Source organism: Ambystoma mexicanum, chromosome 5q (genome assembly GCF_040938575.1).
Source record: "Ambystoma mexicanum isolate Mex_15411 chromosome 5q, UKY_AmexF1_1, whole genome shotgun sequence".
NCBI lineage: Eukaryota > Metazoa > Chordata > Amphibia > Caudata > Ambystomatidae > Ambystoma > Ambystoma mexicanum.
The window spans coordinates 89,686,658-89,710,595 of record NC_090933.1 but is presented as its reverse complement, the minus strand read 5'-3'; positions in this window follow the sequence as shown (position 1 = coordinate 89,710,595).

Below are 23,938 nucleotides of genomic sequence, written 5' to 3'. Positions count from 1 at the left end.
CAGCTCACCAACTTTTAACAACAGAATGGCAAAATGGTGAAGGCAGCGCATGACTTGAATGTGGGGAGGATCTGGGCAATCAAGGGAAGCTGAACTCTGAAAAAATACAAGAAAATGGAAGGTTTGTAGATTGAAATTATGGTCAACTTCAAATAACAGGTCACATGCTGGCCAGGAATGGCAAATGGCCTGGAGACAGGAGAGCTCGGATTTGAATACAGATGAAGATTTCCCATTAGTTTAAAAGGACTATCATAACTCATGCATTTTTCTCAGCAACCACAAGTCACATTCCATTTATTTATATGTCATTTTAACAATATTTTCCATGTGATCTTGTTGAAATAAAATTCGTCCACCTACGACTTAGGGAATTGTAATGGGAAGCTAAAATGTGTTTCTGGCTGCTCTGAAAATGTTCTGAATTTAAGAGTTGGTGAAATGGTGGAGGGTAGAATTAGGTATTTGCAGAGTAAATTGCATGTCAACACCTATTATGCTTTTTGTATAAACGGCAGACAATTGCCACACGCTCATGCAACATGGTGCAGACCCGGCTGTCATTTTATCAAATCTCCATGATTAGCTGAAGCGGAATATGTATATATTATGGCAGTTACTAGTAAATTACAACATTTTGCCACATTACTGCTTTTTGCCAAAAAGTTCACATGAAGAAAATGTGGATTTCAAATGCGAGTTGCCATATTTCTGTTCTGGACTCCTAAACTAATCCTTAGAGAGAGGCTGGACTTGGGGGGGGGGGGGCAGAGAAGGATAACTGTCCAACCCTGATTGTGAGAATTCTTGCAGGGAACTGCCCAATATTGAAATCTTGATCGTGTCATCACTGGTATATAGAGTGGATACACTATGGGAGAGGGGAGAGCTGCTAAAAATTACAAACTGGCAGCCACAAGGAAACAACAAAGGAGATTTGCTAAAATTGCATCTGGGTGGAGCTTGTAAGAGGGCGGGAGCTGTCTATTGCTGGGGAGGCCTAAAAGCTGACTGGCCCTATGGGGACCATCCTTGAGAGTGGTGTGACCAGACCCTTGCCCTATCCTTAAAAAGGGTCCTGAAATGCTGGCTTTACTGAACTTTAAACAGACATGATATTATTTGGCATTTATAACGCACCTATACATAAGTGTTTCGAGGCACGACGAGGCAAGGGAGGGGGAACAGAGGGAAGACAGACAACGATCTTACTAGGCCAGGTGTCATTCAGATTGTTACATTGAAAACAGAGGCTTTCAATGTAAGCAGAATTGAGCCATTTGAAACAGAAAGGTGTGAGAACCTACTTGCCTTAAATCCTTTCCCGTTATAGTGGGCAGGGGGACAAAACTGTGTAGATCCTTAGCCTATTTGACTGAATATTAATTTAATTAATTCCCATTTAGCAAGACACCGTGGTTACTTTATGTTAAAATTAAAAATTAAAACAGCTCATTCTCAGTGTATGCTGAAAACTATGGCCTGTAATGTAATTGGGAAATCCTGTTTTTCCTGTTGACCCCAACTTCTTTAAGCAAGAGGGGAGTATTTTGCCTTAAAGTAAAAAAAATCCCTAAACTGCCAGCTTCCCCAACACAGTGGGTTAAGTGGAGGGCTGCAAATCCAAAATTCCTAAATCATCCCGCTTTTACCACCCAACTTCCCCAACACAGGGCTTTAAGTGAAGGGGGGTGGCTATACATCCCAAATTCCTAAATCATCCCCATTTTGTCATCCAACTTCCCCAATGTAGGCCTTTGAGTGGAGGGGGGATCTGAAAATCCAAAATTCCTAAATCCTCTCAATTTTACTGTCCAACTTCCCCAATACAGGCCTTTAAGTTTACATGGAGGTGGGGGGTAAATATCAAAAATTCCCAAATGATCCCAATTTCACTGTCCAACTTCCTAACACAGGCCTTTAAGTGGAGGGGGGCTGAAAATCCCAAATTCCAAAATCATCCCCTTTTTACTGTCCAACATCCCCCTCACAGCCTTTAAATGGAGGGAGGGGGCAAAAATAAAAATAAATCCTAAATCAGCCCCATTTTACTGTTCAACTTCCCCAACACAGGTCTTTAAGTGGAGGGGGGCTGCAAATCCAAAATTGCTAAATCATCCCCATTTTACGTGGAGAGGTGGGGCTGAACAACCAAAATTCCTAAATCATCCCCATTCTAGCACCCAACTTCCTTAGCACTGGCTTTTAAGTGGAGGTGACTGAACATCAAAAATTCCTAAATAATCCCCATTTTACTGTCCAACTTCCCCAACACAGGTCTTTAAGTGGATGGGGGTCTGCAAATCCAAAATTACTAAATCATCACCATTTTACCATTCAACTTCCCTAAGATAGGACTTTAAGTGGAGAGGGGGGCTGAAAATCCCAAATTTCTAGATCATCCAAAATGTTCTATTCAGCTTCCCCAACACAGTCTTTTAAGTGAGAGGGGTCTGAAAAACAAACTGCTAAATCACCCCGTGTTTATTTCAAAGCAAAAGTGTGGGTGAAATAATAATTGCCAAATGCATTTGTACAAATCTGTAAGCCAAGCTGCAAGCCTTTTTAAGCAGACAGAAAAATCGAAATTGCATAGCACTGCATATGTAAATTGGTTTTGTTCATTGACCAATATTGATTATATCTTGAATTGAAATTGGGATAAAATAAAGTATTGTGATTTGTTTTTTTTCCCAACCAACTTGTGTGATGTATTCAAGTAAAAAAGTAAAAAGAAGTTTAACTATGTGCCACAAAGAAGGTGGCATGTTTAGTTTTAGGGTGATCGCCATTACCTGTAATTCAAATCAATATAATTATATTTCTTGTACACAGGCCTGGTTCTTGGCCCATTGGTGGTACAGAGGGAGGGATCCAAGGGACATGAGATGAATCTGAAATAGAGCTGAACAAAGAATTGCCATTAAACAGTTTGCTGTGTGACATCTTGATTGGGACAGAAAGGAACTCCTCATGTTGAGGGTGGCCTCTCAATAAACCATTACAAATAGGAGAAGGAATTTGGTCTTTGTCAAGTTGAGCTTCAGATAGACCCAGTCTTAGATGAGGGAGGGACATTGCTTGAATTGTTGGGTGTATTTAATGCAATTGTTTTTTAGGCAAAGCTATGTGCCAGTATTTATATTTCAAATGTCAGTATTGTCAAAGAAGTCCCTAAGAGGTTCCATGTAGAGGTTCTCATTGCACACGGCCCTGGAGCAGTGTTGACAACTAGTGATGACCTCCTTCTGTCTGCGGAGGTCAGCATTATGGAGGGGAATTTGTGTAATGAAAAAAGCAGACAGGATCCACTACCCCACTTAAGCACCAGTCATGTTCGCCCTCAGGGACCGTCAAAGACTGCCAACCTGCAGCACTCTGACCTCAGTGTGCTGAGCAGTCCCATCAGAACGAGTAATTGATAGCATTGCGTCATCCAGCCTGCATTAGAGAAAATAACTTGATGCAGGGTACTCGATTGACCCGGTATTAAGCGAGATGCAAAATAGAATAGATGCAACCAGCTATATCATACAATCTCTCCAAACATTCCAGAGAGCTGCACCCCTCCACTCGAAGGCCTACATTGGGGAAGTTGGATGGCAAAATGGGGATGATTTAGGAATTTGGGATTTATAGCCAGAGAGCTGCCATTGTTAATATAGACTCCAGTACATCCTAAAAGGGGACGCAAAAGGTCCAAGGGTGAGTTGTGACATCAAGTCTAAAACAGAAGGAATAAGGAAATGAACCCTCTAAACCATCCGTCTTGGAAGGTATTTACAACTGTGTGCCACACAAAAGAGTCAATGACAATGCATCATATAAAGCCACGGCCCAAGATTTTGTAACCTCCCAGAGCTCCACCAATTCTCTGGAAACAACAGAAACAGGAGTTTTAAACATATCTGAATGCCGTTGGGGTGACAGATTATTCAGATGCCGTCATGACATCTATGTTACTGCACTTCCTAGGATCAACGGTAAAAAGGATGTTCAGGACTCCACCCTCCATCTTGGTGGGTCCAGTTGAGGATATTACTGTGTTCGAGGAGGCCTTAGTGCAGATGGAAAGGTGTTATGTGCCCAAGGTCAACGCTGTGAGGGAACAACAGAAGTTTTATACACACTGCCGACTGGCAGGTGAAAGCAAAGAAGACTATCCTGCCACAATCATAATTCTCTATGACTTGTGAGCTCAGATTGTTCCTCAATGAAGTACTGAGAGACCAACTTATGGTAAGGTTTAAGGACAAACGGATGAGAAAAAAATGATGTTTGTCTTATGAAGGCAATCCCACCTTGGACCAAGCTGTGTCAATATCTAAATCCATGAGCAAAATAAAGTTATGGCCGTGAAAGTCAAGAATGAAAAGGGAAATTGCTGTGCCACAGGTTCCAAAGGTCAGCAAGTATCTGAGACTGGGGTAAATGCATTGGAGGCTTTCAAAAAATGTCTCCTCAAGGTGGGAAGACAAAGTTCTTCTGATGTGGATCCTTTAACCATTAAGGTAATCACAAGGTAGGCCCTGTATCGAGCAAAACATGTACAGGATGCGACAAATGCAACATTTTCTCAAAATGCGTATATCCAAGTACATCTTCCAAAAACCATATCAATCAAGGGTACCACCCAGGGAGGCATGCATACAAGAGAACTGGGACTTCCAATGGAAGAGGTAGCAGTGATAACTATAAATTGTCTAGGAGACGATACATTCAACACTAATGAAGTGCCTGTACCTGAAGATGATATCTACATAGCTGGACTTGTGATTTGTGCCCTATTTGATTCAGGATCACAGTATACCGTCATTTCTCACAGACATTATGAAAAACTCTTCAAGAGCTTATCGGGCCACCTAACACTGGCAGTCATCAACCCGGGGTGCTACTCGGGATATAAGGTTGGCATCATCGGCATCTTCCACCCCACTGTGAGCTTGTGAAGCTTGGGGTAAAGTGTATGTGGCAAAAATGGGAGCTCCCCTCTTGGGCAGGTGGCATCAAGCAGCACTCCAAATCAAGCTGAAAGTGACAGGCCCCAATAGAAGTTAGCTAATGAGAAATAATTGAAGAGCAAGTTACTGAAAATGTTATGCAACATTTTCCAGATGTATTCATTGAGAAACTGGGTTATATGTGGAACTTCCAACACCAGGTCACACTAAAACCGGGTGCGGTCCCAGTGAAGCACAATGTTTAACCAATACCCATACTCAAACATGAGAAACTTAAGAAGATTCTGGGGGATCTCTTAAAAAAACGGGCCTTGAGGAGGTAAAGTCCTCAGAATGGGTTTCCCCAATTGTACTAGTACAGAAAGAAAGGGGGGGACCCTAGGATATGTGTTGATCAGAGAAGACTCAATATGAAGATTATAGTGAGCACCCACCCTCTGTCCAATATCTTCAAACTCCTCTGCTTAGTCAGACAAGCACACTGCTATCGGACACTGGACCTAAATTCAGAATGTCATCAGATACCTTTGCATCAGGTTTCGAAAGAGTACCTCACCATTATCACTCCTGCAGGAATGTTATGTTTTTCAATGAATGCCCTTTGGCCTTGCCTTAGCAGTCTCAATTTTCCAGTGAGTCATGCATATGCTATTAGGGGGTTAGTGGTGTGGTGTGCTTATAGGATGACATCATCATTAATGGAGTAAGAAATCAACGGGTGTCTCACATGCTAGCGCTCCGGGACTTGTCATCCAGGTGGCCAGGACACAGCCATCACTTTGGATCCAGTTCCTGGGGGTGGACCAGTACGGGAGGGTTACCTCGGTGAGGGGTCTTCGGGTAGTGGGGGTGAGACAGCCGATGATGACACGCGGTATTCCCCCTTTTTTTGTTCATCTACCCCATCCTATTTTGTAGGATTTTCTAAAGTCCCAATTCCTTTCCCCCCTTTTTATACAAATACTGGGCCACGGAACAGGGTGACTGGGAGTAACCAGACTAACTCTCTCACATCGTACTGGACATGTCCCATTAATCGGGTCAGGCAAAGTCAGGCACTTTACACTTGATACCAGTTAGCTCTCCTCACACGAATAAAAGGCAACACCTACAGACACACTCTGAGCAAACCGGAACACGAGTATGAGCAGAACCTCTGGGAGAAAGGCACACCTACTGGAGTAGAGCAACAGACCAAGGGACGAGAGCAGCAGGCCAAAAACCCCAATGGTTCCTTACTGGAGGTAGTTGCCTCCAACAGACCACAAAAGACACGTGGAGAAAGCCAGAACCCACAAGTGAAGATTGCATTGTATTTCAAGGATGCCAGCAATCCTCCTGGGTAAATGGCAGAGTTGGGGAGGCGAGGCCAAGTCTGTGGTATTAACCTTAACTCGTAGATTGAAAATAGAAAAGCAAGAAAGAAGCGCACACAGCCGGTGAGTTGTCAAGTGACCTGAGAGATTGGTGTGTGTTAAAAATGAGTGAAGTAGCAACATTATATCACAAGTGAAGGCTGCACACGTGCGGATGGGATACGAAGAAAGGTAGACCTGTGAATGAATTTAGAAGTAAAAGACAGCTGTGAGAACAGCAATACTAAGTAACAATGTGGTATGGCGAAAGGAGGTAGCCCATTCGAAAGTCGTTGTGGAATGTACATTGTTTGAAGCTATAAATCGAACAAACGGCAAAAGCAAATTAAGTGACAGTAAAAGTGAACTTTCAGTCGAAGTGGTCCTGCGGTGGTCTGTAAACAGAGCCACGCACATTTGAAAGTCTTCGACATCCAAAAGGGGTCTGATCACGATTGAGGGAGAGTCGAAGTACAATAAGCTTGGGGAAGGGAGACCCCAGGTCAGTTTGTGTTGCACTGTGATGTGAGAAGCCTAACCCGACAGAGGGGGACCTAAGTGAACTGTGTGCTGAGAACTTTACATTGGAATATTATTTTGAAAGTAAAGAAAGAGACTTTAACATGGAAGGCCAGGCAGGCCTCAATCCACAGTTTGGAACAGCTTAGAGTGTTAGAAACCGAGCCAGAGTGTGTCATCCTGCCTACAAGGATAGCCTTACTCCGTGAGGTTTACAAGAGTAGTAGAGCTGGTTCAACTACCATTATTCTTTTGAACACTGATTTTTCCTTTGCATACATTTCTCCTTTTTACACTTTTTGTACAAGAGGTATAGCAGGCATTAGGTGTTTGTTAGTATAGGCCATTTTGATTTGATGGACTCCACTAGGACTGGTTTGGTTATCGTTTGATGGTCGAGACTACTCCCATTTTAGTTATTGGGCAAAATAGGAGTTTCTCCGACCCCAATATTTTCAATAAAGGTTTTTTTTTTTATATTATATTATATTTTATTGGTTTTATAACATACAAACTTTGGTCCTCACCGGGCCAAGACGCACAACAAACTAAAAACAATAGTACCGTACAATGGAATACTCGAACAAGCAAATCATACAAAGTCATATTTAAGTTATTGTGCTAGTGTGAGGGATCCTCTACTGCCCTGCACATTCTACATTCAAGGAGTGTTATATCAAGTCTGGTTGCAGAGTTCACACCTCGTCTTCACATCGGGGCCATATCTTGTCCACCTTTTTGGGACAACCTCTGGCTTTATATACTCTTCTTTCTATGGCAATGCAAATCTGTACATCAGTGATCCACTGGCTAATTTGCGGCGTCTCTGCAGCACCCCATAGTTGTGCTATATTCCATTTAGCAATTGCAGTTGTTGTCATGAAGCAGAGCTTTTCGTACCTTGACAAGTCTATTTCACTGTCCGCTCCAAGGAGTAGCAATTTCGGGCCACTAGGGATCGTCTTGTGTAGCACTCTAGTACGGATGTCACAGCATTGCCGCCAATTATCGCGGATGTTTGGGCATTCCCACAGTATGTGAAAGAAAGTTCTTCTCTTTGGCAGCGTAGGCAGTTGGGTTCTGCTATCTTACCCCAGTGGTACAGGGCTACCCTCGGGTAGTAGATTCTATGTAGTATTTTTAGCTGTACCAATCGCAGCCTGGTCGATATGGCCACCTCCCGGGGGAACATTAATATCTGAACCCAGTCTTCCGGTAATATCTCCCCAACTTCAGCTTTCCATTTTGTCTTGAGCCGCACCAGCTCTGTTGTAGCAAAGGAGGTGATGACGTTGTACATTACTGTGGTGACCTTAGTTCGGATGCAGTCTGTTATTATATTGCGTTCTATTGGAGTGGTATCTGGCATGTCAGCTAGCGTAGGGAGGTGCTGCTGGAGTGCGTGTCGGAGCTGTGTGTAATGGTACCTTTCTGTCTCCGGGAGGTTAAATGATACAGCCAGTTCTTCATAGGATCTGATGGCGCCATTGGTTACAATGTCGCCCACCTTCTCTATACCACACCCCGTCCATACTGGCCATCTCGGTAATTTGGTTACCTCGTAGAGGTTTCCATTATTCCATAGTGGTTGGATTGGCGTGACTCTGTCTCCCCATCCCATGAAGGTATGTGATTCAACCCAAATACGGGGTGTCTGTGCCGCTATGTTTCGGGGGGTCGCTCTGGGCATTGCCTTGTACAGTTCCAGGGGGGGCGAGACCCGCACATGTGGCAGTGTTGGGTCTGCGTGCATTGCATCGTTTACTACCGACATCTGACTGGCCCAGTAGTATGTCTGTAACCTTGGTAGGCCAATTCCACCCTCTCATATTGACCTTTGTAGTGTTCGTAGGGCAATTCTCGGGCGTCCACCTCCCCATGAGAGCTTTCTGAGTATATTGTCTATGTTCCGGAATTCTTTCACAGGTATGTGTAGGGGGGTGTTTTGGAGCACATACAGGTAGTGGGGGGAGTGTGAGTATTTTGAACAGTGCGGCTCGGCCTAACAGGGACAAGGGTAGGGTCATCCAATGCTGCACATCCCCTGTGAATCGCTCCGTAATGGGTTGTAAATTGTTCAGTGTGAAATCATCTAGATTCCTCGTGATCTTAATTCCTAGATATTGGAAGTGATCGGGGGCTATTCTGTATGGGCAAGGCTCGGGAACCCCTCTACCTAGAGCATTTAGTGCAAATAACGTGGATTTGCACCAGTTTACTTTCAGGCCGCTAAAAGCACCATATTTCTGGAGCAACTGTGTCACCACCGGGCACGTCGTCTTGGGATCCCTCAAATATAGTAGTAGATCGTCTGCATATGTCTTCCCATTCTGAACTCCCCGGGATGCCACTTCATGTGGGTGCCTCTCTCAGCAACTGGGCCAGTGGTTCCATGGCCAGCGCAAAGAGTAGGGCTGATAGTGGGCAGCCTTGTCGGGTCCCTTTTCCCAATGCAAAGGAACGTGAAGTCCAGCCGTTCACTCGGACTTCAGCTGTTGGTGCCTCATATAGGAGTTGGACAAGTGTATTCTTCTTATGTGCATTCTCGTGGACCTGCCTGGCATAAAGCCACATTGGTCCAGGTGGACTAAGGATGTTATGACTTGCTGTAGGCGTATCACTAGGAGTTTGGCCAGAATCTTGGTTTCACCATTAATGAGGGAGATGGGCTTACATGAACTGCATTGATCCGGGGGCTTATTCACTTTGGGTATAACAGTTATTGTAGCTTTCCTCAGATCCGCCGGGAGGCGTCCCGTTGTCCGGGCCTGTTGGAACATGTTGAGTAGATGGGGAGCTAGGTTGTTACAGCCTATCATCTTCCAGGTTTCTATAGGAAAGCCATTCGGTCCAGGGGTCTTCCCAGACTGGAGCTGCATCATGGCCATTGCAATTTCGTCTTCCGTGATGTCTCGTTCTAGGCCAGCAATCTGGGTTTCATTGAGAGTCGGGAGGGTGATACCATCTAATATAGAGGTATCAGGGGGAGTTGTAGGTGCCTTATATAGTGTCTCGTAAAACTTTGCAAATTCCTCAGCTATGTCCTGGTCCGTGAGGCAGGGTTCCAGGTTTTGGGACACAATTGCTCTCACATGGCTGTGCCCTTCGTCCCTCCGTTCAAGCCAGGCTAGGACCTTCCCTGCTTTGTCCCCAGTATCATATATTCTGGCTCGCATAGCACTGTGTGCCTGCCTGGCATTGTCCAATGCAATGTTTTGCAGTTTCTTCTGGGCTAGCATCAGTGCTCTGTTGGTATCTGGGCAGTCGTTGATAAGATGTGTTTCTTCTGCTTGTTTTACGTTTGTTTCTGCCTCTCTCAGTGATTCCGAATGGATTTTCTTTTGGGCCGTCGTCCAGGAGATGATTTCTCCTCATAGCACTGGTTTTTATGCCTCCCAGAGTGTAGAGGGACTTTCTACTGTTCCTTCATTGGTCTCACAGTACTCTGTAGTGGCCTTCTGTATGCGTTCAATCAGCTCAGGGGAACCCAGGTAGTAATTATTCAATGTCCACACCAGTGGAGGAGCCGGTTTGCACGTCGTGAGTGATATGAGTAGAGGGGAGTGATCTGAGATGCCCCGTGGAAGGTATTCGGCTAGCGTTACTCTGTGTGTTAATGTCGCGGGCATGAAGAAGTAATCCAAGCGTGATAGCGATGCGTGCACTCCAGAGTGGAAGGAGTACCCTTTTTCTTCCGGGTGTAGGTCGCGCCACACATCCTTAATACCAAATGCTTCCACAAATGTGGCCAGATTGGTTCGACGGTTAGGGTCTCTGTTACGTAGATGCGTACGGTCTTGTACATTGTTCATGACGTCATTGAAATCTCCTCCTAGGACCAAAGTGTCCGAGGTGTCGCTGGTTAGCAAGGGCGTTACATCTTCCATAAGTCTGGATTGGAGAGTCGGTGGGGCATAGATCGCCATAAGGGATATCGTTTTGTTCCACAGCATGCCTGTGGCATATATGAATCTGCCCCCAGTGTCCTGTATTGTTTTGGTGAGGGTGAGAGGGAATCATTTGTGGATTAATATCAAGACCCCTCTGGCTCCCATCGTGAAACCAGCTTGTATGGTTGTGCGATAGTTCGAACGTTTAAATAGTGCGTTGGATGTACCCGCCAGATGGGTCTCTGTTAGGAAGACTATATCCAGACTGTGCCTGTTCAGGAACTGTCTCACCAGCCTCCTTTTCAGGCTGTTTCCTAGGCCATTTACGTTCCTGGTGAGTAGTTTTAAAGTTTTATTCATATTGTCTTGTAGGGTTGCGTTCATGTGTATGGTTCCAGCTGGTAATGGAGCCTCCCATAGTGGGGGCGTTGGACGCGTGTGACTCGTAACAGGGAGCAGTGATTGCTAGTCGATTAGTCACTGTTTTATGTAATATGTAGTGCTTCATCGAGTATTTCCAACTTGTAAACTTTTGCCAAACTCCCCTCTCCCCATACTTCAACCCCAACCGAAGCATCTGTCGCCCCTTAACAGTTCAAACTTTACTCAAACAGTATATCTAGGCAGTCTAGGGCTCTGCCTATCTTTGTACGTTCGTTTCTTTGCCAAAAGGGGGGGGCGGGACGCTTCCATTCACCAGCCATTACTTACTTTCTGCCATGTGAATCTTGTTTTAGCAGGTTTCATTTCTCTTTTGTGTTTCGTGTTTTCACTTGCCTTTTCTGTTGCCGTTTCCGTCATGCGTTTTCCAGTTGTGGTGCATTTTCCCGCCGCTGTAGTGGACTGTTGTCCGGTGGTCTTTCTGGATGTGGTCTATTACGGTCGTTTCCAGCCTTGTTCTTTCCGTTCCAATCTCCTTCAATGTGCCTTTCTTCCCAATTCCATGCCTCTTTGGGATCCAAAAAGTGTACTGTTGTGCCCTTGTAGTATATCTTGAGTTGAGCAGAGAAAATCAGACCATATTTGATTCCAAGCGATTGAAGGCGTTTCTTAAGTGGGTCAAAGGATTGGTGCGCTTTTTGGACTTCTCTAGTGAAGTCAGGGAAAAGGGAGATCTTCGAGCCGTTATAGGTGATGGACCCTTTAGTTCTTGCCATTTGTAGAATGGCATCCATGTCTCTATAGTTCAAAAATCTTGCTATGATCGCACGCGGTGGCGCCCCAGGGGTGACCCTGCCTGTTGGGATGCGGTGGGCTCTTTCGATAGAAAAGAATTTGGAGAAGGATTCAGCGTCATATATGTCCAATAACCATCTTTCAAGAAACAGCTCCATGCATTCTCCTTCAGCTTTTTCCGGCAGGCCTAGGATGCGGACGTTATTGCGCCTTGATCGACCCTCACTTTCGTCTACTCTTCCCTCTAGTGATTTCATTCGTTGTAGCATGGTGGCTATCTGGCGGTTGACACCTTGTAGATTGTCCTCGGTCACCGATATGCGTGCTTCCGCCTCTCCGGTGCGTGCGGTCAGCTTCTGCAAGTCATGTCTCAACAGGGATACCTCAGCTCCAATAGCATCCATTTTCTTCTCCATTGATGTCCTGGAGCTGGCAATGGCGCCCATCACATCCCTGGGAGAGAAGTCCTCCTCCATGATTTCAGGTTCGGTCGATGCTAATCTCTCTGGTGATCTAGACAGCGGAGTGGTTGCATACTGTTCTATCCTGCTTTGGGTGGAGGTCTTTCTAGGTTTGTCCTTCCCGATATTGCGAAGCAGGGCCTTGTACTATGAAGAAAAGTACGTTCTGTGGTTGAGAGGCACTTCTCAAATCGCTATGGGTTGGGAGAAGCCGTTGTCGGGGGCCTGTGTCTGCATCTATGCGCCAGTATTTCCAGGCCTGCGCTGGGAAAGCAAACGGATCTCAGTTCACTCGCGCGGCAGTCTCTCAGGGTGTTGCTCTACCCCAGGCGGGGGGCCCGCTTGCAGCGAGATGGGATCACGGGAGCTCCTCTCCCACAGCTCGTTCCAGGCAGGCAGACAGATTTCAGGGCCCACTCCCGCCTCTCCTTACCGGGTCTCATGGGTTCCTCCTCCTGGTGCGCACCACAGGTTAGCAGTGTAGCAGGTAAGCAGCAGGCTGGCGGGTGCTCAACGATGTACAGAGCGCCTGCGTCCACTCGGGGAGCCGGGGGGGGGGGGCCAGGAGTTCCCGCGCGAGTCCCCACACGTAGCCGGCCCCCTCTCTTCGGCAATCCGTTGGTCCACGTAGGGGGCGTGGGGAAAGGCAGTCCTCTCCCTCTGAAGCAGCGCCCGTCTCCGCACAGCTTCTCTTCCACAGGTACCAGGATTCGCAGCGTCGCCGGGTTCGCGCTCAGCAGCGCCCGGCGGCCATTTTGGAAACTTCCCAAACGTCGTCACTCCAATTTTTACTAGCTTATATCTCTGAAACTGGCAGCCAATTTCACACTTGGACCACCGGGCATGAGAGACGTTATGTTCCGATACCCGAAAAAACACCTTTTGCCTCACATGGGCAGTCGTTTTTCTAGCAGGATATCGCAGGATACGGCTGACGGCTTCAGGAGCACCGAGAGCTCACGTCTTCATGCCGCGTCTTTTGGCCACGCCCCCCTTCAATAAATGTTTTACAAATTGTATTTATTGTGTCAGTGTCATACTTGTGATACTATGCCTTTGTTACAATGGTCCCACAATTAAGGAACATATGATGGAAAAGGTGTTTTACAGTATTGCAAGAAAATGCCATGAATCTAAAGAAACGGAAAGGCACGTTCTTCAAAAGGGAAGTTAATTATTTGCGCCATGTCAAATCAGCGCAGGGGGTGTGACCTAAGGGAAATTTGCTAGAAGCCATTAGTTGTGCCCCTTAAGATTGCGACTCAATTTCTGTGAATACTACTCCAAGTTTGACCTGCCTTTACCTATATGCTTAAATCCCACACCTCACTTCTACAAAAGGGAGCAGCCTTTAGTTGGGGAAAGGAACAGGAACACTCATTCTCTGCAACTAAGCAACAGAGTGGGCATGCCCCTGCCCTGCATCCTTTGTTCCACATAATCCCACAGTGCTAACAGTTAATGCCAGTGCACATGGGCTTGGAGCAGTTGTGTCTCAAATCAAGTGTGGGATGGAAGTGAACATGGCATATACACTGAGGGTCCTTAAGGCTGGGGAACACAATTCATCAGTGACAGAGAGGGAGGACTTGGTCTGCGTAGGGGCAATAGAACAGTTCCGACAATATCTATGGGGAGCTTGCTTCACCATCAAGAGAGATCACGATCCGTTGGTGAGTCTACTTTCCAAACCTACCTCAGACAAGGTATCTCCAAGACTAATCTGTTTGGTTTCCAAGATCCTGGACACGGTGTACATGTGTCCCGGGGAGGCAGAGTATAATGTCGGATTGTCTATCTAGAATACCACTTAGGGAAGTAGGGAGGAGTAATTCCCCCTGCAAGACATATTACCAATTGAGGATGTGCAAAGAAGGGAAGGGCAAAAATGGGGTCAGTTTTCCAAAGATACATGGGATGCAGAGATAAGTGTTGATCCTTGGTTAAGCACTGAAACCAATTATGTGGCATGGGGTTGGCCCTCTGTGAAACCTAGGGGGTATTAGTGACCCAGAATTGACCCAGAGGTTTATAGGTGGGCGAGAGACTGCCCTGTCTGTGCTGGCAGCGAGAAGGGGCTCTTGATGGTCTACCTCAACAGAGGTTCTTTTGCTGTTACTCACTCTTTGTTACTCATTCTGTGTGGATGCCCCTCACTTGGCAAATGTTGGTACCTTTGTCCGGTTTGTATTCAGTAGGGAAGGGTTCCCATGATATGTAGTAACCAATAATGGAACCCCCGTTTTGCTCTCAGGAAGGGGAGACCCTAGTGGGGTGTGTGAGGTGCAGCACTTTAGGACCTCAGTGTACCACCCCCCATGCAATGGCCAGGTCAAGAGAATTAATAGTGCCCTCAAGGATGCATTAGAGGCCAGCTTCATGCGTTGGAGTCGTGCGAGCCCGCAGTGCAGCACAACACCACATTCCACCACTGCCCTTTGAAGCCATGAGAGAAGGGTTACTGTTATGAAATCGAGGCCCTGGTGCTTGCTTAGCAAGTGGCAGGGAGCAACCTTTAGTGATGAGAGAGTTGCCAGAAAACAGTCTGCCAGTAAGGAGAGGCTCAATTTCTGTGCATAACGAAAGAGTAGAAATCGGGAACTGCGCCCGAGTAAGGTTGCCATATGCCCTCCGTCCTGGAAAAGCGCGGGAATTCTCCTCACCTTTACAAGTGATGGATGTTAAGGGCTCCTCAGTCCGAGTGAGTGACCTGAGTATGTGGAATGGGGAGAGGCTGGTGAGAGCTCCCACTCTACCACCTGTGGTGGAAGTTTGCAGAGGGGGCACAGTCAGTTGTGGTCAAAACCCAGCCAATAGTCAGTGAGGGTGAGTGAAGACCATCAGGAGGGTTGTGTCACGCAAAGAGGTTCCGCTAGATGAGCACGCCTGCAAAGTGGGGAGGTGTGGCATTCCCAATCTGCTTTGCGCATGTTGTATTCTTTTTTTAAACATTTTATTCATTTATAAGATTTCTCGGGAGGATATCTTAGGGGCAACGTGCTCGCCTTGAAAGCAAAGTGACACGGAGCAACACAGGTTCGATCCCCAGGTCCGCGCTTGGAAACCTGTGGGTATTAAACGCGTTATAAATAACCTATCATATATCATTTACAAAGTCTTGTATAAGACCAAGGACTAGACATGCAATACAGAAACATAGGAAAACAAAAATCTAATTAAATACAGCACATCTATAGAAAAAAACAGGAGCTGGAAACAATCAGAAGAGAGATAAAGCAAAGAAGGGGAGGAAAAAGGGGGAGTGGAAAAAAAGGTACACAGTGAGCCAAACTTGAACAAGACGTACACATAATAATGTAGACGCTTTCACACATATACATCTATAAATGGGCCCCTTATTGCATTATAAACGTGTTTCCCTATGAATTATAATTGGTTATTTATAACGGTTTCTAAACGCGGACCCAGGGAACGAACCTGTGTTGCTTTGCGTCCTCTTGCTTCCAAGATGAGGGCGTTCACCCTGAGCTATCCTCCGGAGAAGAGCACCGCTTGTATTCTAAATGCAGAACATGACGGCTGTTGGTATTCTGTAGTGGAAGGCCGGGGATGAGGAGAGTCTAGTCGTATCAGCGGGTAAAAACTCTACACAAGGATCCCTCCATTCATGAAAACATAACATACAACTCACGTACTGCTGGCGTGACCCTTAAAGCGCCACGACCCTTAAAGCGCCACGACTGTACGCTATTGTGCAAACCGCAGAATGGACTTCTCCCTCTTCTTTCTGATGTCCCGATGGAGAGTCGACTCTGTGACATTGACGTGGAGGGCCCTTATGGTACTGGATAGACTGTGTTAGCCTGCTTGTTCCCAGACCTCCCTCAGTCATTAGAAGAGAACCAAGAGGTGCAAGCCCTAGGCTCGATAAAGAGTGGCCTAGGGCTAAAATCTAATTAATAAAAGCCATTAAAGAAAAAGAAAGTCAGTCAGAGGTATGCAACCCCGAGTTTAGACATGATGATAAAAATGTAATGAATAGGAAAAGGAAGGCTGATGAGACAAGACACTGGGAATCTCTTCAAATTGCAATTTTTATTAACAAAACATGTTTTAGTATTTTGTGTTGCATGGCTCTCAGAAAGAACCTCCACAGTTAGAAATGTTTATCCCTGGAGATAGTTGGTAGAAAGACTTTAGGAGCCTTTAGCGTCTTTCCCTCAGTGGTCGAAGTGTATCAAAAATAAGCAGTGGAACTATGTTCCCTTCTGGCCTGCCCCCGCACCCCACAAACTCCACTGCCACACCCCCTCCCACGCGCAACCCAAACCACCAATCACACCTGCTATTTGAGGGAATGTTCAGTGCAGTGCAAGTTTCAGATGCTTCCTCCTACACTTCTATTTTAAAAACGAAATCATTCCGGAACGGGTTCTTGTTAAAATAAAAGTATAGGAACAGTAACACTTTTTTTTTTAAGTAAAGGAACACCGCTCCCAATGGCTCCCGCCCACTTCAACCACTGCTTTCCATGCATCGTTATCAGGGCAGGCAATGGGACCTAGTCCATTATTACTGCAGGAGCCCAGAGAAAGGGCGGCTTTCCAAGACTGCGAGATTGTTAATGGCCCGGGCTTGTAAAAACTTGGCAAACCTCTCTGTCCACAGAGGATGAAAATCAAGCTATTAGAAACTGGACCACGGATTTGGACACCTTGTTCAGTACAATGTTGTAATGCTATTAGTTTGCACAAGCAAGCCCGTTCCTCCGGGAAAGGAGCGGGAACAGTACCAATCTTTAAGAAGGCTGAACGCTGAGAACCGCCTAAGGACAGCATCATTTCGCTAATCAAATCCTTGACAAAGTTGTATTCCAAAGGCTGCAGTAGAGTGTGAATGAAGGCCATATGTGAACCCATCTGAAAGATGGCTTTAGGAATGCTGTGGGATTGTTGACCAAGCATTTCATTTTTTTAATTTTACAAAAGTATGTGATCCATGGAAAGGAAACTTTGAATTTCTTCTTTATTGATCTAAAGACCATTTTCTATTGTGTTTGTGATTCCCTTTTATTGAGTCACTATGCTCTCCTCCCCCAGAAGCTCACTGTCTCCAGAGCTCTGGTTCTCTCTAGGCTGGACTACTGCAACAGCCTCTTTCTAAAACTGCCAGCTTCTACTCTCCGCCCTCGACAACTCATCCAGAACAGGACGGTGAGACTTGTCCTTGGTCTCAAGTCCAGGGATCGTATCTCTCCTACCGTGAAATCTCTGCATTGGCTCCCAGTGAGTGCAAGGATTAATTTCAAGACCCTTTGCATTGTCCACAAGGCCTTCTGGGACCTGGGTCCTCAATACCTCCAACTCTCTCTCTGTAAATACCTTCCTACTTCAGCTCTTCGCTCCTCCACCTCCAACTCCCTCAGTCGCTTCTCCAAGCAACGAGTTGGTGGAAGATCCCTTTCCTCGGCTGGGGCCACCCTCTGGAACAGCCTCCCTGCCTCTCTGAAACTTGAGGAGAACCATCTCCGGTTCCAGAAGCAAATCAAGACCTTCCTCTTTGCTTCTGCCTTCTCTCTTCCTCTACCCCGCTGATTTCCTGTCGGATACTGTACTTGTCACCTGGCTACCCTCTGATTTCGGGCCCAGGTCCCTGCCCGCCCAGTTGCACACCTGCACTACCTCCCGGCAACCCTTGCACTTGGGTCTGCATCTGTAACTCTAAAGTCCCCCTAACTGCATTTTTGGGCACCTGCTGTCTGCACTTACACTTGCACCTGCCACTGGCTGGCCTCACTTCTTGTTATTGTTTTGATCCCATTTACAGCACTGCCCCCTCCCTTTTCCCCTGGCACTTTCCCCCTCCCCCTTCCCCTGCACTTGCACATTCTCAATGTCACTTGGCCTAGTAAGATCGTTGTCTCTGTCCTCCCTCTGTTACCCCTTCCTTGCCTTGTCGCGCCTTGAAACACTTGTGTATAGGCGCGTTACAAATGCCATATCATATCATATCATCAGATGAACATCCTGCCACCATTTCGCACTGCTATATATCTTTATATATTGATAACTCCGGTAATTAGAAGGGAAGTGGTAAGGACCATAAAGTATTTTCCTGAGTAGGTAGGATATCTCCACGGCTGTGCTTTAGCATCTCTTTTATTTTCTTTCTTAACAATTTGATGACTGAAATATCTGCTTAACATCTAACGGAGGTGTGTGTGGTTCCACACATCTTTGAGAAGGTAATTCCTGTAGTTGTGCATGAGAGCAGCGTGCAACCGCTCCAATGTCTGCTTTTTATTAGCCGATCTAGGGCCTGATTATGAAGTGCAAAACAGAAAAGTGTTGTTCCATGGAGGAGCAACACTTTTCTTTAAAGAACCATAGGCTGTTACACTACGAATGTGGAGGCAGGGCGCCACAGTTTTGGCTTTTGCGTGTGCTTGATTTAAGGCCAGACAAAGACTCTAGTGACCATCATTCATTCAGTGCAGACATCGGGAGGGCATCCTCCTTTGCAGAGCACTTATTTTTATTTCTATAGTGACCTAACACCTATGTGTTTTACATAGGATCAAACGATACACAAAAGTGAAACTTAGTCAAAATCAAAGTTTGGCAAAAACAAGGACAGAAGATTAGAGAGAAAGGAGGTGGTTTTTGAGCCTGGATTTAAAAAAGGGAGAGACTGGGTAAAGATCAGAGAGAAAAATGGGGAATACCTAGGGGTCAGCATACGGAAAGACGGGAAATGAGAGGGGGCACCAGGGGCGAGGAACAATTAGGAGAAAGAGGGATTGTGAGCGAAAAGCCCGCGGAGGAGAACAGAAAGAAACAAGTGAGGAGAGATAGGGAGGAGCTAGTCCATGAAGGCATTTAAAGGCAAGGCATGGGACATTAAAAAGAAGACAAGCGAGTGGGTGCGAGGCCACCAGGGGGCGCACAGGCAATGGCAGCCTGAACACGCCGCTCCCGCCGTAACTGGGCTACGCAGAGGGATTGAGCCCCCCCCCGCAACCCCCCCACGGGACATTCACGGTCCTCGGAGCCCGTGAACCTCGGGTGGCCTCCGGGGCGAAAGAGCGGCATCTGCGACCCGAAGGGAGGAGCCCCGGAGAGCCCCAGGCAGCGTCCCGACCATCGAGGGAGGAGGTGGCGCGCGCTGGTGGCCTGGTTTCGTGGGAGCGCACGACCCCCTCTCCACCCCGAACACGGAGCGCGCCGGCGCCCCGGCAGAAGACCCGCCGGCAACACCCCTGCAGCACCCGAACAAGGAGCCGACGCGGAGGGGAAGTCCCCCGGTGAGGAGCCGGATGAGACGCGGGCCGCGACCCGCTTAAGGAAAAGCGGCCTGCCCGCGCTCCCGAATTCGGAGCCGAGGTAGGTGGGGGGAGCCTGCCCCAGCCCCCACGCAGCCCTAAAGGACTCCGGGGGACCAGGCGCGGGGGGCATCGGACGGCGCGGAGGGGCGAGTCGGCCCCGCCCCCCCCCTGTCGAGCCCCCCCAAAAAAACAAAAAAAAAAACCAAAAACACAAAAAAAAAAAAAAGCAAGGAAGACGAGGGGGAAGACGTCCCCAGTCCTGGAAGTGACACAGACCATTCGGAGGAGAGTACCCTCGAACACATCACTTCCCTGGGTGGTGGCCCCTGGGTTCCTTCCCAGGGCGAGTGCCCGCCTGGGAGCCCTCGCTGGGGGAATCGCACCAGAGAGCCCTCCAACAGACCGTTATTGAACATCATTAACCGCTCCCCCCCCACCCTAAGAACTGCTGACCAAAAACAGAGGACACAAGGGGGGGAGGGGGTGTGAGGCCCCCACCGGAGGTCTGGTGAGGCGAGTGCCCGCCCACGAGAGGCCCCCCACAGAGGGCCACACCAGAAGGAAAGAGAGCGCGCTCCCCGACCGGGCTCTACCCCTTGCCCCCAGGGGCGCATCAGCAGAGGGGAGAAGTAGGAGGACCGAATGAGTTGGCGCCATACCCTCCAGGAGTACCGCTACCAAGACACCAGCAGGGAGAACAGCGACCCGGACCGACGGACCGACATGTCCCATTCCGAGACCCCACCCCTGCCCGCCCTTACCATGGAAAAGGGCTTTGCCTCGGTCTTGCAGGAGATTAGGGACATGCGGGCAGACATTGCCCAAAAAATGGAAAACATGGACCGCAGAGTGGACAAAGTCGAGGATAGACTGTCACAACTAGAGTCCAACCAGTCCTCAACAGCGACCCAGGAGCTGGACACGGCTCTGAGACTAACGGCCCTGGAAAAGAGAGATGAGGAGAGGGCAAGACAAATGGACGACTTTGAAAACAGAGAGCGGAGGAACAACCTCAGATTTTTTGGGGTGCCGGAGTCGGAGGGGGAGACGGAAAGAGACTTGACCCGGGTGGTGAGGGACGTTATCGCCCTCCTCTTCGCAGATGAGATGACAACCGAACCGACGTTTGATCGGATCCATAGAGCGGGGGTAAGAGCTGGGGGCCCCCGGTCTATTCTGGTCCGCTTCCACTACTACACTGAAAAAGCGAAGGTCCTAGAGGAGGCCAGGAAATCCCGAGAGATAACTTACAACAACGCACAGGTGGCCATTTTCCAGGACCTCTCATCATACACGCTGGCCAAACGTAGGATGTGCCGCCCGCTGACCCAGATGCTGAAAACGAAGGGGGTGCGCTACAGATGGGGGTACCCCTTTTCCCTCACGTTTGAATACGAAGGCCAACGAGTGAACCTGATTACAGAGGAAGATATAAGGGGAGCCATACAGGAATATGCAACGGACCCGACCCCGCGGAAGGAACCCTCCGGGTTCGCCGCGGATGAAGCCAGTGCGCGCCGATCACGAGGAGAGAGGAGAAAGAAGACAGGCCCACGGAAATTTAAAAAATTGAACCCACCGTCCCCATCGACGGACGGGAATGACACGGAACCCGGCCAGGGCGGAGCGAGACTGTCGGACCCGGGGGAGGAAGGGTGCTGAGGCATCTCACGGCAGGCGACATCAGCCTCGGGGGATCTGTGTAAAGATCTCACCACGGGGACTCACCATCTGATCCGGCCCGAAGACAGGCCGAACTCCAGGGGGTCCGAACTTATGTGGATCCTCCCGGAACAGCAAGTATAAGAGTTACATTGAGGGGGGGGAGGGGAGGGTAGGGGGGGCTCACGGAGGCTCGGATTTGGTTATTCACCCAGCAGGAGGTGGTAGGCTGGTGGTCCGGCCGGTTACCAACAATGGTAGAACTGTCTGGCTGGACGCCGGGGTGGGGGGAGGGGGAGAGGGGGTTTGTTGATGTGGTTACGTTCACAGGGGGGACCAGGGGTCAGTTGGGGAAAGGTTTCAGGACCACCTGGGGGGGAGGGGGGGGGAAGGGAAACGGGAGATCAGAGGATAACACGAAAAGAGCCGGACAAGGAAAGTGCCACGAGTCAGCTATCCAGTAGCGGGTTCTTTTTAGACAATGGCTGATGATCTACCTACCCTGGGCGTGGGCTCCCTAAACGTGAGGGGGCTGAACACCCCCACCAAAAGATCCCTGGTCTGCAGGGAATTCAGGAGGGCTAAACTAGACATGCTTTTCCTTCAGGAGACGCACTGGGCGAGGGGGAAAGAACCGAGGCTAGGGGGGGGGGGATTGGGGAAGTCCTCAGCGCCTCCCACAAGACCAAGAAAAGGGGGGTGGCCATAGTGCTAGCGAGGGACACTGGATTTGAAGTAGAAGCCTCATTGAAAGACCCAGAGGGGCGGTTCCTGCTGACGAGGGGCTCCCTGCGGGGCTCCCCCTTAACACTTGCAGTTGTGTACGGCCCCAATGAAGGCCAGGCGCAATTTTTGGGAGGGAGTGAAGAACAGATTGAAATTATTCGTACGGGGGTTGTTGGTGGTGGGGGGGACTTTAACATGGTCCTGGACCCGAAAGTTGATAGGAAACGCTTGGAACCCCAACCCACCAGGGCTGCAGATGAAATTATGGCCCGCGCCTTCCAACGGATCAACACAGAGCTGGGCCTAGTGGACACCATCCCGACCCCTAGGGCAGAACACCCCTCCTTCACATACTATTCCGCAATCCACACATCATACTCCCGAATAGACTACATCCTGGTAGACGAACCCCTGCGCCCATATGTCTCCGGCTATGAGGTTGACCCGGTCCCCTGGTCCGACCATGACCTGGTACGTACCACCATTATAGGGGAATGGCGAGGTGGCAGAAAAGGGCGATGGAAGTGCAATGACTCCCTGCTGAAGGACGATGTCCTGGCGCAGGAAGTGCAGGACGCCATCACGGAATACTTCAAGCTGAACGACAATGGCGAGGTGGGTGCGCATGTGCTGTGGGACGCCTTCAAGGCAACCTTACGTGGGGTTCTCATAAGAATGGGGGCTCAGAAAAAAAGGGAGAGGGAGGCCCAAGAAAAATCCCTTAGGGAGAAGATCGCACAGCTCCAGCCGGGAGGCCCCCCGGAGGCACCCTTGGCTATGGATCAGATCACAGCCCTAGAAAATTACAAACTTCAATTGAAAGATCTCTTGTTGCACAAAACTGAGCGCAACCTCCAGCTAGTGAAACAAAAATATTATGAGAAGGGGGACAGAGCCGATAAAATCCTGGCCTGGAAATTTAGAGAGGTCCAGAGGAGCAGAATGGTGAGGGCAATCAGGAACGAACGGGGCTCACTAGACCATAGCACCCCAGTCATAAGAGCGGCTTTTCGACGCTACTATGAACAACTATATTCGTCAGAATATGCCGGGGATGACACTCAGATTGAGGAGTTCCTGGACTCCATCCAGATCCCATCCCTGACAAGCGAGATGGCAGAGGGTCTAGAGGGAGGGGTCACAGAGGAGGAGGTGGAGAATGCAATCGGTGGGATGAAGGCGGGAACGGCCCCGGGGGAAGATGGGTTCTCAGTATACTTCTACAAGAGGTTCCGGTCCATTTTGGCCACACACCTGGCGAGGGTATTCAATGCAGTACTGGAGGGGGGCACCCTGCCGGAAACTATGATGAGAGCCATCATAGTGGTATTGCCCAAGGAAGGAAAAGACCCCACTGACTGCTCCTCCTACCGCCCGATCTCCCTCCTAAATACAGATGTTAAGATCCTAGCTAAGGTGATGGGCAAACGGTTGGAGGGGATAATGCCCAAGTTAGTACACGGGGATCAAGTGGGGTTCGTGAAGGGCAGGCAGGGCTCGGATAATATCAGGAAGACCATAGACCTAATCCACTATGCCCAGGAATCGGACCTGGAGGCGAGTTTGCTTTCCTTGGACTCCGAGAAGGCATTCGACAGGGTCGAGTGGAGGTACATGCAACGCCTCCTCCGCCGAATGGGCTTTGGGCCTCACGTTAGGACCTGGGTCTCCGCCCTCTATAGAGCCCCAACAGCGAGAGTGCAGGTGAACGGAGAACTCTCCGACTCATTCCCCCTCACGAGGGGAACACGACAGGGGTGCCCACTCTCTCCGTTAATCTACGTCCTGACGATGGAACCTCTGGCCATAGCGGTCCGGGCCCACCCCGACATCAAAGGGATCAAAAGGGGAGAAGTAGAGTTCAAGCTCTCCCTGTTCGCTGACGACATCCTAGCGTACTTGG